General features: G+C 41.9%; 1 protein-coding gene across 1 annotated transcript in view; it reads left to right on the forward strand.

Moving 5' to 3' along the window:
• Positions 1-676: 676 nt before the first annotated feature.
• Positions 677-13,740, forward strand: part of LOC124147230 (alpha-2Da adrenergic receptor-like) — a 125,315-nt gene continuing 112,251 nt past the window's right edge. The window contains exon 1 of the mRNA XM_046517882.2: positions 677-859. The gene's annotated coding sequence lies outside the window, so the exon portion shown is untranslated. The remainder of the gene's footprint in view (positions 860-13,740) is intronic.

The raw sequence follows: 13,740 nt of genomic DNA on the forward strand, positions 1-13,740 counted from the left end.
ATGGTAAGTCTGATCATACATCAACGTTTACTGAAATTTGATTGATTCTGTTGTACTATGGTCGGGTGACCACTAAGTGCTATAATACAGTGTTACATATACATGTACAGCACACTCTATAGTTTTAACATGTTTACTACATTTTCTATTTGTATAGCGTGTGGATACTTTCACAGTCGGTGAAACTATAGCTGTGCACGATTTATGTTCTGCGTCGTACTTTATGTAAATAATTTCAGAAATGTTATCCAAAACAAATCTAACAGTCTAGATGAAGTGTCGTGTACAAATTGTATCTGGTGGGATTACAGTAAACAACAGGACTTTCGTTGACAAGAGTATTGACAATGTTGTTAGAAAACAAAACGGCTATCGAAAAGGTAACATGTTTTGATGAAAGATTCCAAATCGTTACAAGAAGCACTTTGTTCAAAGGTTTTCAATACTAAAGAACACTCTCCCTACAAACACCGGTGTACCTATACGCTCATTAACCTACTCTTATTTCTAAACCTGCTAGATTCATGAATGGACTATGCTATTTTCACGAGTCGTGTCGCAAATGGCTTTCCTCTAATCGAACACAGCCCGTGATTGGAATAGATATCGATCCCTCCTCCCTTTTCCCATCCATGCGCTGCTATCACGGGTCAGTTTCTCCCCCTAAACCACAGCGTTCGCCGAGCCCCAATCCATCCTGTAGCCCCATCGCTCTCCAAACCATATGGCCAAGCGGACGCTCACAGCTTCAGTCGCGCCTCGGACAGCGGAGCGATAAGTCGTAGCCATACTGGACTACTTTCACGGGGATAAGTGACAGACCACAAGCGACTTGGTGTCAAGGGATATTCAACGGAAGGTAAGTGTTTTGTTTAGATCTAAAATTGTGTTTTTGATTTAAACAGGGGGACATGCAGTGAGATCACCTTATTTTGTGTACAAACACATCTGACTTTGATGACAAAATTGCATGTTTATATTTGTCATTAACTTTTCGGGATCGTAAATTCAAGAAAGGAACACATGCATGATTGATAAGATGTCATCTTGAGCGTGTGTTTTCGGAAAGGTTCTTCATACAATACGTAGAATTTGTGTTATGTTTAATAGTACAAGAATATTTTGATACAAAACTATTTGTTAAGTGTCGATACGACGTTGAAAGAACTTGTATTTGGTCATGAAACATCGGTAAATAAACTCTGTGATGTTCTTAATCTAATCATTAAAAGTGTTCAGCATTCGAGATATGAATGGTAATCGGTTCTATTTGTAACCAGAAAATCGAGGACAGAGATACGTGTAGTCTCAGCTGCCATGTGTAGCGTTCTTGGATTTATTTGGCTTGCCTGGTGATTGTGTGTCGTTATTAATGTCTCCAGATATATCTGTTCTTATGTGTATCGTTGGCAATAACTTCGGTTTTCACTGGTGAAAATTCCAAACGTCAACACCAGTGTCACAATGTGCCCAAAGAGATTTCAATGGGGCTGTAAAGTGATGCAGAGTATAGGAATGGATCACTGAGAATCCGTCTTGACACCAGGTGTTCGCGAAAGTGTAAACACGTCCTGCTCTACTACTGAGGAAGGAGGTCTGAAATGGAAAAGTGACTCTATGGGATAGGACCCACGTTGTCATACTCAGTAAATCTTACGAATGTCTGCCATTCATTTTCTGGAATGACTGAACCAGGTGTACAAAACATACGAACACGATCAGCTGCATGTGTTCTCAGACGAATCTACGTGTCAATAAAATGGGAATTTAAGAAAAGGTATAACATAAACTAAAATCCTAAACAATTGCACCTTGTACGTGTGGCATCTATTGGCAAGAGATATACGGTTGATTTCATTTCAAATGTTACAGCTTTTGAAAAGAATGAAAGAAATGCCTCCCTTATGAATAGTAACAATCTTTTTGTTCAGTATCATAGATTTTCCGTAAGATTGAATCCAATCTAACTTGTCAGGACTCTTATTGATTTTATGTAATTGAATTGTAAGGAATATATGATAGGTGATCTCTGAAGATTATATTCATGACAGTCTTGGTAGTTGCTGTTGCTATTGTACAGTTTTCACTAATTCTTAAGCCGCAAGGTGACTTAAATTATGAATATGTCAAGTTGCTCGCGTATCATAATGGTATAATAATGCATATCTTAAATATTTTAGTGGATTCATTAGATTCTAAACAATGATATTGATGTGGCACAAGCTCAAATCGTAATGGATAAAAGGAACATGTATTGACAATAGATTTCCAACCAATACGAGGAGTTATATGGTACATACATTCTGAAGGACAATGGGAATTCCAAACGTTGCTCTCTGCTACTTAACAATAACCTAGAACCTCTGACATTAGTCCCTGGGTTGAATGGTATCCTGGAGTGTGAATTTCCGTGTTTACTGCATTTTTAGCTGTTTGGGAAACAATTGATATAATTATGAAGAGCCTCCCTCGACGAGGATTGTATATAACTACTGTTTCCCTTAATGTCATTGTACCAAATGTACCCCGTTTGCAAGCGTCATGTCGACTTGTTGATATATCCTTAACCACCAGTAGTTAGTTTGATGAAGCGTTTAATCACGTGGTAATACTGGAAGCGACATCAGTAGTTGGCCCGAGTAAAGATAATTGGGAGCGTAAGTATCATCTGCCCCAGCATATACGATACTACTTAGGTTCCACTCACCGGTATCCGGACTTGTGTCAAGTCTTCCAATGTTGGATTCTGAAGAGGTTCTGTGTCTGAAAACAGGCATCTGTAATTAAATGTCAATTTGTCGTTGTACACCATGAGGCAGTCGGATGAAACGTTCTTCATTAAGAAGAGGTTTCTTTAGACTAAACGTTTTTAGATTGGTTTGAAAGTGGATCCGACTATAAAAAATATCTCTGTCTGGTTTTCTTGTAGCTTTGCCTAAAATCAATTTTACATTACAAACCAAACTGGAATATCAGCACATAAGGTATTACCTGACCATCTACATATTAGGATGTTAATGATACCTCTGTGGAAGGCGAAAATAGAACAGCATTCATTTTCTGCAGTCTTAACATGTTGGAAATCCTTTTTAAAACGTATTTGAGGTGACAAATGTATCAACGTATTTGATAGACTTTGCACCCAGATACACGAGAAAGGAGAGGAATGTGAGAAGGGTCGACGCCTATAGCATTTTCACTGCCACGACCCAGAACGTCGACCATGGGCTTTTAACATGGATTGGTGACCAAGTCAGACTATTACTCGCCTCTGATCGTGTCAGTAGCAATAACATATATACATATACACACACGAGTATCTGTTAAGAGACAGTTGTCGTAATACATGTACATGGAGTGCATACACCTGTTTAATGAGTTCCTGATATCCCAGTCCTATACACTACTCTGATTTTTGCATGTATATGTACAAACATATGTAGTGTGTATGTTTTTCCTTGTCTCACAAGAAGATGACACTATTGCTTCAAATATTCCGTGGAGAAAAGAAAATAGATGTTTTGTGTAGAAGTGCTTCAATAAACCATGATTATCTTTCCACAAGGTGTTGAATAAATCATTTCCCAACCCTTTGAAGACTTTGAACATAGCTGCAAAAGAGAACCCAACTTGTAGCTACTGTAATTATCGAAACCTCAGGTGAGCTGTTAATTAAGGGATGGCCACCGGTTTAAACAAAGCTGGCTGTGAGTGAGAGCCTGTTAGAGATGCACAATGTATTATTTAGCGCAGTGATCTTTGTCTTAATGTTTTGGCTTGCAACGTTAAGTGACGAGGCAGTACGGGGCCTGTGCAGGAATCTGTTAACCGCTGATAACGACAATGTGTTGTCGGTAAAGTTACTTTCAGCCTGATTAAACAGTAGAGATGTTTATACCGTTTTAATCTTGTAATGCATTGATTTCTTCAGATTTTAATTTCTACTCGTAAGCGTTTTCTAATTATTATTCGATTTCTTACAACTAACCGTTTGTCCTTCGGAAAAAGAGTGCCATACACTGATTTCACAAGTGGATATGTAGTTGCACTTAGATAATTAGTAAGTTCGTTTTTAGGAAAAATCGATAAAACAGAATTATTAGAACATTCTTCATCCTTAAAATATCCTATAAGTGTTTGGTCGGGTCATAACTTCATTGACTTTAGAATGATATTATTTGTTGAGCTAACATTCGCCATGGATGCAATTTTACGACAATATCAACTTAAACTGATTAAGGGTACTAAGGGGATAGATTTCTATACATCACATACAGTGCCTTTCAGGTTCTGTGTTTTTCCTGACTGATTTTTCTCTAAATGGTAGATAGAATACAATGATGCGAATGAAGAAGCCATGTACATTTCCCAGAACTTTAAAGCCTGTTTGCATATCAGTGCAGGAGTAATGTCATTACAAGCCTTATGTACCCTTGAGTAAAACACTACAAAGGCTGCAATGTAAGTTTTCACCAGGGACGGACAATCTCATTTGGACAATCCAATGTATCGTTTTCATGGCGTTAATTCATGGCTACAGCGAGAATGGCGGGTTTTCCGAGTCTCGCGAGAACATATCTCTGACTGCTGTTCCGAGAGCAACAAAAGTGGAGTTTGTCAACATCAAGTAGCATGGCTATGATATTGTTATTAGAGTAAGATGACCCCAACAGACGAGGACTGTTTATAGATTAGCTCGCTTGTCGTTCCAGCGACGTAACTAGATTTCATCCTCTGACGTTTCTTGTGTTACATTGGTTGCAGTGGGCGCCATCTAGCTGACGCCCACTTTTGTCGTTTCTACAAGGTCTCATATTCCAGATGTGGTTTGACCGCCTCCGTGGTCTAGTGGAAACAGCGTCTGTCAGGAGAGAGGAAGGTCAGTGGCCAGATCCCCTGGCTGTGTCCTACCAAAAGACATTAATTAGACAGCGCAGTATGGTATGTCAGTAGTCTATCACTATAAAACCAGCATTATTCCGGACTAGTACAAGCAGCAGCCCCCCCCCCCCCCCCCCCCCCCCCCCACACACACACACACAGACACAAAACACACGTGCTTGCAGGTCGATATACACACTCCTCCTCACCACGTGTGGGTTCGCCTGCTGCTTGTACACCTGATGTACACAACACGTGTCATACAACGTCCGTGAAAGGTTCACGTGTGGTTGCCCCATCGATAGAAATATAGAGTTTGTCTTCTACGTTCCAAATCATATTCCATCATGAAATGTTTTGAAAATAGTTGAAAAGTAGCCGAAATCATTTCCATTATTGTCGATAACGTTTTCCTTTGCCTCTAAAACGTACCACAGAGTTATTTCTCGCAAATGGATTGATTCATACTTCATATAATATCAAATGTGGCATTGATTACAGATATTCAAATTGATAGGTAGAATTGTCCCGAGTAAGTGCACAAAAAAGTTAACATCTGTTTTCTTAATAAGAAGAAATATTTAGTGAAATATGTATGTGGTTTTAAGATTGAATGTGTACGTGAGTGAGTGAGTGAGTTTGGTTTTGCGCCTCCTGTAGCAATATTCCAGCAATATCACGGCGGGGAACACAGGAAATGGGCTTCACACATTGTATCCATGTCGGGAATCCACGGGTCTTCGGCGTGACGAGCGAACGCTTTAACCACGAGGTTACCCGACCGCCCCTAAAGATTGAATGACTGAAGCGTTAGTTAGTCTGCATACGCCGAATGCGTGGGTTTGAATCCCCACGTGTACAATGTGTGAAGTCCCTTCTTTGTGTCCCCCGCTTTGACATGACTGAAATATGAATACTGCTAATCGTGGCATTTAACCATGTTCACTCATAAACTACGTTTATAACGAACACGCTTATAACGAACTGGCGGATATAACGAACTGTTTTTTTGGTCCCGGCCATTTGCTGTATATATGCTGTATATATGTTTATAACGAACTACGGATATAACGAACTAAAATTTGTGGTCCCCTTGAGTTCGTTATTACCGTAGTTGACTGTACCAGTACTGTCGAGGCAATTGAGAGAGTGAGTGAGTTAATTATTAACGTCCATCGACAATATTTCAGCCATATTGTGACGAGACCAATTTACAAGAGGAAAGACAGTTAGAGGTCATAAAAATATGTCGACAATGGACAGTAAAACAACTAGAGTATTACAGATTTGTATTAAAAACTCGCATTTATTCTTAAAATATGACTATTCATTACAATACATAATAAAAATGAGCACTAGATCACCAGCAACCAAAGTAAGATGCAATTGAACACTTGGATATATTGATGTTTTGCTATGATGGCTAAGAAGCACACGAAGACGCCTACCTTGTCTGTCTGTAATTAGACGTGGCTTGTGTAAGTTTCTTAAGCATCTGTATTGATCGGACCTTGTTACCTTTAAGTTTGCAATTTGATCAGTTCAAACATGTGCAATAAGCGCAACTGATAACCTACGGACACCCTTTACTGGAACCGACTCGTGCTAAAGCAATAAGAAGTGTATGGGAAATGGAAAAAAACTGCTTCAACAGTCTTGAGAATCGACCAGATGCTTGCTCTCCAATATGCATAATCTTTGTAACTTTGTTGCCCAAAACACACATGTTCAATAATTAGAAAACAGTCTTGCGTCAGCATGGACAAGTCATCTTTGTGTATATCACGTGCAATAGACATAAAAACTGAAATCAACAATTATGTATATTTACGTAAGGAACAGCGATGTGCTTATTATTAAGATAATGCTATTTGATTCCGGCCTGTACACTTCATATTCACTAGGACACGCATTTCCGGCATGTGGAGAAAAGGAACGCTGGGAATATTTCAATATCATTTGATCATTTGCGTGTAGTTAATAATGCCAAACCATCAGGAATGCTTCACAATATTTCGAACCCGTATTGACCACTGTCTTCAGAACATGTAGTGAGGGGACGTCTTTGATAAACGAATAACATCACAATTTTGGGATTGGTTGTTTTGAATAGTTTTACTCAAATCAAACACTTTAATCAAAAACGCACACACAAAATTGACAAGTATTCTTATCTCATTAATTTCCAAGGAGGAAGGAAAAGTAAATGAATTTAATTTAAGGAACGCGGCTTTCTTGTGTTTACAGCAAGAATCGTGTTAATCTGAATGTAAAATTAAAATAAACAACGCTCTTGAAATATGATATGTCAACATCGTCAGCACTTTAAATAATGTATGTGCAAATAAATGGTAGCTGTCGTCACGTCTTTCCTATTATCGCCTACAATTTATTTCAGATTGTCATCATGCAATGTGTATAAACTCACTTTGCTGTGATGTTGGCGTGATATTACGCCTCCAGGATTTTGACACATCTCATATCTAACGAACACATAAATCAAAGGGATACCGATAATAAATGATCATAACTAAAAAGTGGACCTATGTTCCTTAAGTACCTGATGTCGCAAAAAGTAATCAAATATATTTATGACTGCTACACGTCCATGTAAATATTTTATTATATCCGTCGGGGAAACAGAGCTACACCTTTTGCCAATCCTTGTAAATTTGATTGAAAACGTTTACACACCAGTGTGTCTGTTGCCTTTTCATATTTATTATGTCTGTCGAACAGATAGGTAAAGGATATCCTTATTATACAACGACAATGTTTATGTTTCAGTTTAACGCATGGCACTAATTGGAATTTTGCAGAAGACCATTGTTCCTTCTGCAGGATAGAGTGTATGTTGTTTTACGCCGGTGTGGCCAAGTCGTCTGAGGCGCCGCAATTCGCTGAGCAGAGTTGTGTCTCTTAGGCGAGCCAGAAACGTATGATCGTATGGTCGAATCCAGGTTTTTTGGTTTGTCAGCATCGTATCGGTGTCGCAATTCATTGTGGGGAGTTAGTAAAGCCAGATACAGTTCGAATTCCTTTTCCTCCTGATTGTGTTTTCACCTAGGATTTTCATGATCGTTCTGACACGCCAAGATACGGTTTGTTTGTTGTTTAACGCCGCACTCAGCAATAGTGCAGCTATATGACGCCGGTCTGTAAATAATCGAGTCTGGGCCCCGTTCCTCAAAACGATCTTAGCACTAAGGTGATCGTAAGTCCCATACTCTAACATAGGTTTACGATCATCGTAGCGCTAAGAGCGCTTTGGGGAACGGGGCCCTGGACCAGACATTCCAGTGATTGACATCACGAGCATCGATCTACACAATTGGGATACGATGACATGCTTCAACCAAGTCATCGAGCTTGACCATCCGATCTCGTTAGTCGCCTCTTAGGATAAGCATAGTCGCCTTTTACGGCAAGCATGGGTTGATGATGATCTATTCTAACCCGGATCTTCACGGGTTCACGCCACAGTTTAGCTTAAGTACAGTTCAAACCTGCGTTTACCTAAACTCACTCACTGTTAATACCACAATTTGCAATATTTCGTCGCGGCGTCAGGAACGTAGTGGAATCTGAACCAGGTAAACTTCCCCTGTTAACTGCTTGGCATGTGTATCAACAGCTGCTGGAACATCAGTACCTGGCATGTACTGTTATTGGGGACAATTCTACCTGAGGTAACTCTGAATACCTGTAATCAATGCTCCATCGATCAGGTGTGTTCTGTATTCTCCACAATGCTTCCTGGGAACGTGTCTAGAAAGCAAATACAGACCCCTAATAATGACCAACAAAACAACACATAGAGCTCTAAGATTATTTGATATCGATGCGAGTATGGATTTACTAATATTCCCGTCACGAAATGTTAAGTAATGTTTATAGATGCCTGGCATCATCGCCGATGCGTTTATTGCACGATTCTAATGCCCACGGTTTAATCAGATATTCACGAACATATACGCAATGCATATTAATGGGGAGTGATTTCCATTATAGATTCCAGATCGATCACGATTGATAGGTTATTAAATCACGAATGCTTCATGAGACAATCCTTTAGATGGCATCAATGGGTTGTCCCTTACTGCTCCAGAGAACATTTATCCAGGTGCGTTTGTAAAATTCATATACGATGTCAAAGCGTTATTGTCAATGTTGCATGTTGCCCTAGGCAGCAAGCCGCAATCAATTCGGCATACGTTCATTAAACACCGAGATTCAACGTAAATATTTGACGATGGCGAACTTTGTCAGTTTCAAAAAATGATTTTGTGTTAAATATGAGCAGCGATTAGTCATACATCATTATGTATCGATATTCCAAGCTTATAGAAATATGATGATTATTGGCAAGTAAACAACCTTTTTGAATGTCAGACAATGGATTGTTGATAGAAACAGTTTTGAAGAGAACCTGTAAATTAGTTGTTAAGGTGCAGATATCTCGATCAAAACCTTGATCAGGAAAGAGAGAGAATCTTATCGAACTTGTGTTTGCCAAAAAAGAGTACCATCCACATTTATCTACTGCCGGCGTTTGCCTGGCGACACTTCACTCACATTAGTCAGCATTTGCCTGGCAACACCACACACATTAGCCGATGTTTGCCTGGCGACACCACACACATTAGCCGATGTTTGCCTGGCGACACCACACACATTAGCCGATGTTTGCCTGACGACACCACACACATTAGCCGATGTTTGCCTGGCGACACCACACACATTAGCCGATGTTTGTCTGGCGTCACCACACACATTAGCCGATGTTTGCCTGGCGTCACCACACACATTAGCCGATGTTTGTCTGGCGACACCACACACATTAGCCGGTGTTTGTCTGGCGACACCACACACATTAGCCGCCCTGTGCGTGACGACACCACACACATCAGCCGGCGTTAGCCTGGCGACACCACACACATCAGCCGGTGTTTGCCTGGCGTCAACATATACATCAGCCGGTGTTTGTCTTGCGTCACCACACACATTAGCAAGCGTTTACCTGGCGACACCACATACATTAGCAGTCCTTAACCTGGCTTCACAATACGCATTAGCCGGCTTTTGCCCAGCGGTATCACACACATAAGCCGCCCTTTGCGTGGCGACACCATAGACATTAATTTAGCTGGCGTTTGCCAGGCGACACCATACACATCAGCCGGCGTTAGCCTGACTATACCATACGCATCAGCCGGCGTTAGCCTGGCGACACCACACACATCAGCCGGTGTTTGCCTGGCGACACTACACACATTAGCCGATGTTTGCCTGGCGACACCACACACATTAGCCGGCGTTTGCCTGGCGTCGCCATATACATCAGCCGGTGTTTGTCTGGCGTCACCACACACATGAGCCGATGTTTGCCTGGCGTCACCACACACATCAGCCGGTGTTTGTCTGGCGTCACCACACACATCAGCCGGTGTTTGCCTGGCGTCACCACACACATTAGCCGATGTTTGCCTGGCGTCACCACACACATTAGCCGCCCTGTGCGTGACGACACCACACACATCAGCCGGCGTTAGCCTGGCGACACCACACACATCAGCCGGCGTTAGCCTGGCGTCACCACACACATCAGCCGGCGTTAGCCTGGCGACACCACACACATCAGCCGGCGTTAGCCTGGCGTCACCACACACATCAGCCGGCGTTAGCCTGGCGACACCACACACATCAGCCGGCGTTAGCCTGACTACACCACACACATCAGCCGGCGTTTGCCTGGCGACACCACACACATCAGCCGGCGTTAGCCTGGCGACACCACACACATCAGCCGGCGTTAGCCTGACTACACCACACACATCAGCCGGCGTTAGCCTGGCGACACCATACACATCTGCCGGCGTTACCCTGACTATACCATACACATCAGCCGGCGTTAGCCTGGCGACACCATACACATCAGCCGGCGTTACTTACCGCTAGGTTGTACAACGTGCTTCACCTAGCCTACTCGTGTGTCGGACAGTTTGTGTGTCCTTAATTGTTGTTTTTTCGAGGACAGGTAGTCGGGACTACATGTTTCTTTCCAACAATTCTGCACTTAACGACACCTGTGTTTATTAATTAACACTGAAGGCAGTAGCCATGACATATTCCCTTCCCAGTGGCCCAACATAAAACGCATCACTAGCATCGACACATTCACTTGAGTGCAAAAATTAAACATCAGAAAGACAACCTCTGCCGTTTTCTGTTTTTGTTGACATTTTCATGTTGGCAATGTTTTACGCCTGGTGGATGTTTATTCCGGGACTGAGGCGGAATGAATTCAGAGTAATGACTGTTCCTGGTTTTGTTCGTGCTCACGGTGCTTCGTGCCCTTCGTTGCTTATGCCATCTGATGGACGTATTATTACATTTTTCAGTCTCCGGGGAAATATAATCGAAAATGTCACTTATTGTTTCGTGTGACTTTAAAACACAATGAAACTACAAGATCGTAAAGGCGTGAACGCTTGACAGTGAACAGCGAATGCTGTAATTAATTGTCACGTGGACACGATTTAGCTCGAAAACATGGAGTGACTGTTCCGATATGATCCCAAGCTATTGACATCTTATTTAATACGCACGTGTCGGAAACTGCCAACTTGTTTTTCCTAATAAAATATGTAAACTAGGTGTTATAACCCCGTGAAAATCCGGGTTGCACTTGGTCTTTACCAACCCATGCTTGTCGTACGAGTCAACTATGCTTGTCGTACGAGTCAACTATGCTTGTCGTACGAGTCAACTATGCTTGTCGTACGAGTCAACTATGCTTGTCGTACGAGTCAAGTCAACTATGCTTGTCGTACGAGTCAACTATGTTTGTCGTACGAGTCAACTATGCTTGTCGTACGAGTCAACTATGCTTGTCGTACGAGTCAACTATGCTTGTCGTACGAGTCAACTATGCTTGTCGTAAGAGGTGACTGACGGGATCGGGTGGGCAGGTTAGCTGACTTGGTTGATGCATGTCATCGTATCCCAAATGCGTGGATCGATGCTGGATTATCCGGTCCCGATTGGATTATTTACAGACCGTCTTCATATAGTTGGAATATTGCGGAGTGCGGCGTTAAACATCAAACAAACAAATGTTATTGCTTTATTAGATCCTACAGTAAAACCGTTGCCAGTCACCCTACATCTTTCCCAGACAGAATGGAAGATTGATGGTTTTCAGTTTGATTAACTAAATATGCACCCTTTACGCCAATGCCCGGATTGGAAGGAAAGGAACAATTAGTTTAGTTGGTCCATGTACTTACATATATAACATTCCATGGATATGAAAGACTGACCAGGTCTCTGGCAGACCATGCTTGTTAAATCAGAATCGGCTGTTTACGACCTGTCTGGTGGTCGGTGATAGTTGATGCCTTAACAAGTCGATACTGGCTGACAAGTTGCCATGAAGAAGCCCTTTGTGTAAGAGTAGCCGATGCATTTCCGTATACTTACATTGTTGAACCACAAGCAAGTGTTAGAAAGGATAAAAGCTGTCTCTTTTAGACATATTATATTGTCTGACATCGTTACAGTTCAGTCATTTGAAACATAATCTTTACGACGCCATCATAACAATAACAAACTGATTCATTTCTTAATCAGATTTTGTTTGTTTGTTTGTTGTTTAACGCCACATTTAGCAATATTCAAGCTATATGACGGCGGTCTGTAAATAAGTGAGTCTGGACCAGACAATCCAGTGATTGACATCGTGAGTATCGATTTACGTAATTGGGATTGATGACATGCATCAACCTAGTCAGCGAGCTTGACCACCCGATCCTGTTAGTCGCCTCTTACGACAAGCATAGTCGCCTTTTACGACAAGCATAGTCGCCTCTTACGACAAGCATAGTCGCCCTTACGACAAGCATAGTCGCCTCTTACGACAAGCATAGTCGCCTCTTACGACAAGCATAGTCGCCTCTAACGACAAGCATAGTCGCCTTTTACGACAAGCATAGTCGCCTCTAACGACAAGCATAGTCGCCTCTTACGACAAGCATAGTCGCCTCTAACGACAAGCATAGTCGCCTCTTACGACAAGCATAGTCGCCTCTAACGACATGCATAGTCGCCTCTAACGACATGCATAGTCGCCTCTTACCACAAGTATAGTCGCCTCTTACGACAAGCATAGTCGCCTCTTACGACAAGCATAGTCGCCTCTTACGACAAGCATAGTCGCCTCTTACCACAAGTATAGTCGCCTCTTACGACAAGCATAGTCGCCTCTTACGACAAGCATAGTCGCCTCTTACGACAAGCATAGTCGGGTCTTCTTAATCAGACCGAGACATGCTATCGTTTGTTCAAGAAGGCCGACATAGGTAAAAGGAACCTTTATGTAATACTGACTTCAATATTGTTTGTGTTTATGGAGTGCACACTGTGTACATCCGCGTAGCATGTGTCCACTTTGAAGACCATTCACGCAGACACACATTGAGTGAGTGAGTGAGTATGGTTTTACGCCGCTTTTAGCAATATTCCAGCAATATCACGGCGGGGGACACCAGAAATGGGCTTCACACATTGTACCCATGTCGGAAATCGAAACCGGTTCTTCTGCGTGACGAGCGAACGCTTTAACCACTAGGCCACCCGACCGTCCCAAACACATATTGAAGTCAATTTTTATAAATAAGATTGTTTTTTAAATCTTTCACACAACAAAAATGTTTACAAAATTGCGAATCAGCGCAATAATGAAACATAAGTCCCGCCTAGTTTATTATCAGAAATCTCGCTGAGCCGCGTAAAACCCTACTCACTTACTATTATCAGGAAACAATCGACCGGTAGTGCACGTGGTCTAGTAGTTTTTCG

This window comes from Haliotis rufescens, unplaced genomic scaffold, assembly GCF_023055435.1.
Source record: "Haliotis rufescens isolate VD_foot unplaced genomic scaffold, xgHalRufe1.0.p SCAF_39, whole genome shotgun sequence".
NCBI classification, from domain to species: Eukaryota; Metazoa; Mollusca; class Gastropoda; order Lepetellida; family Haliotidae; genus Haliotis; species Haliotis rufescens.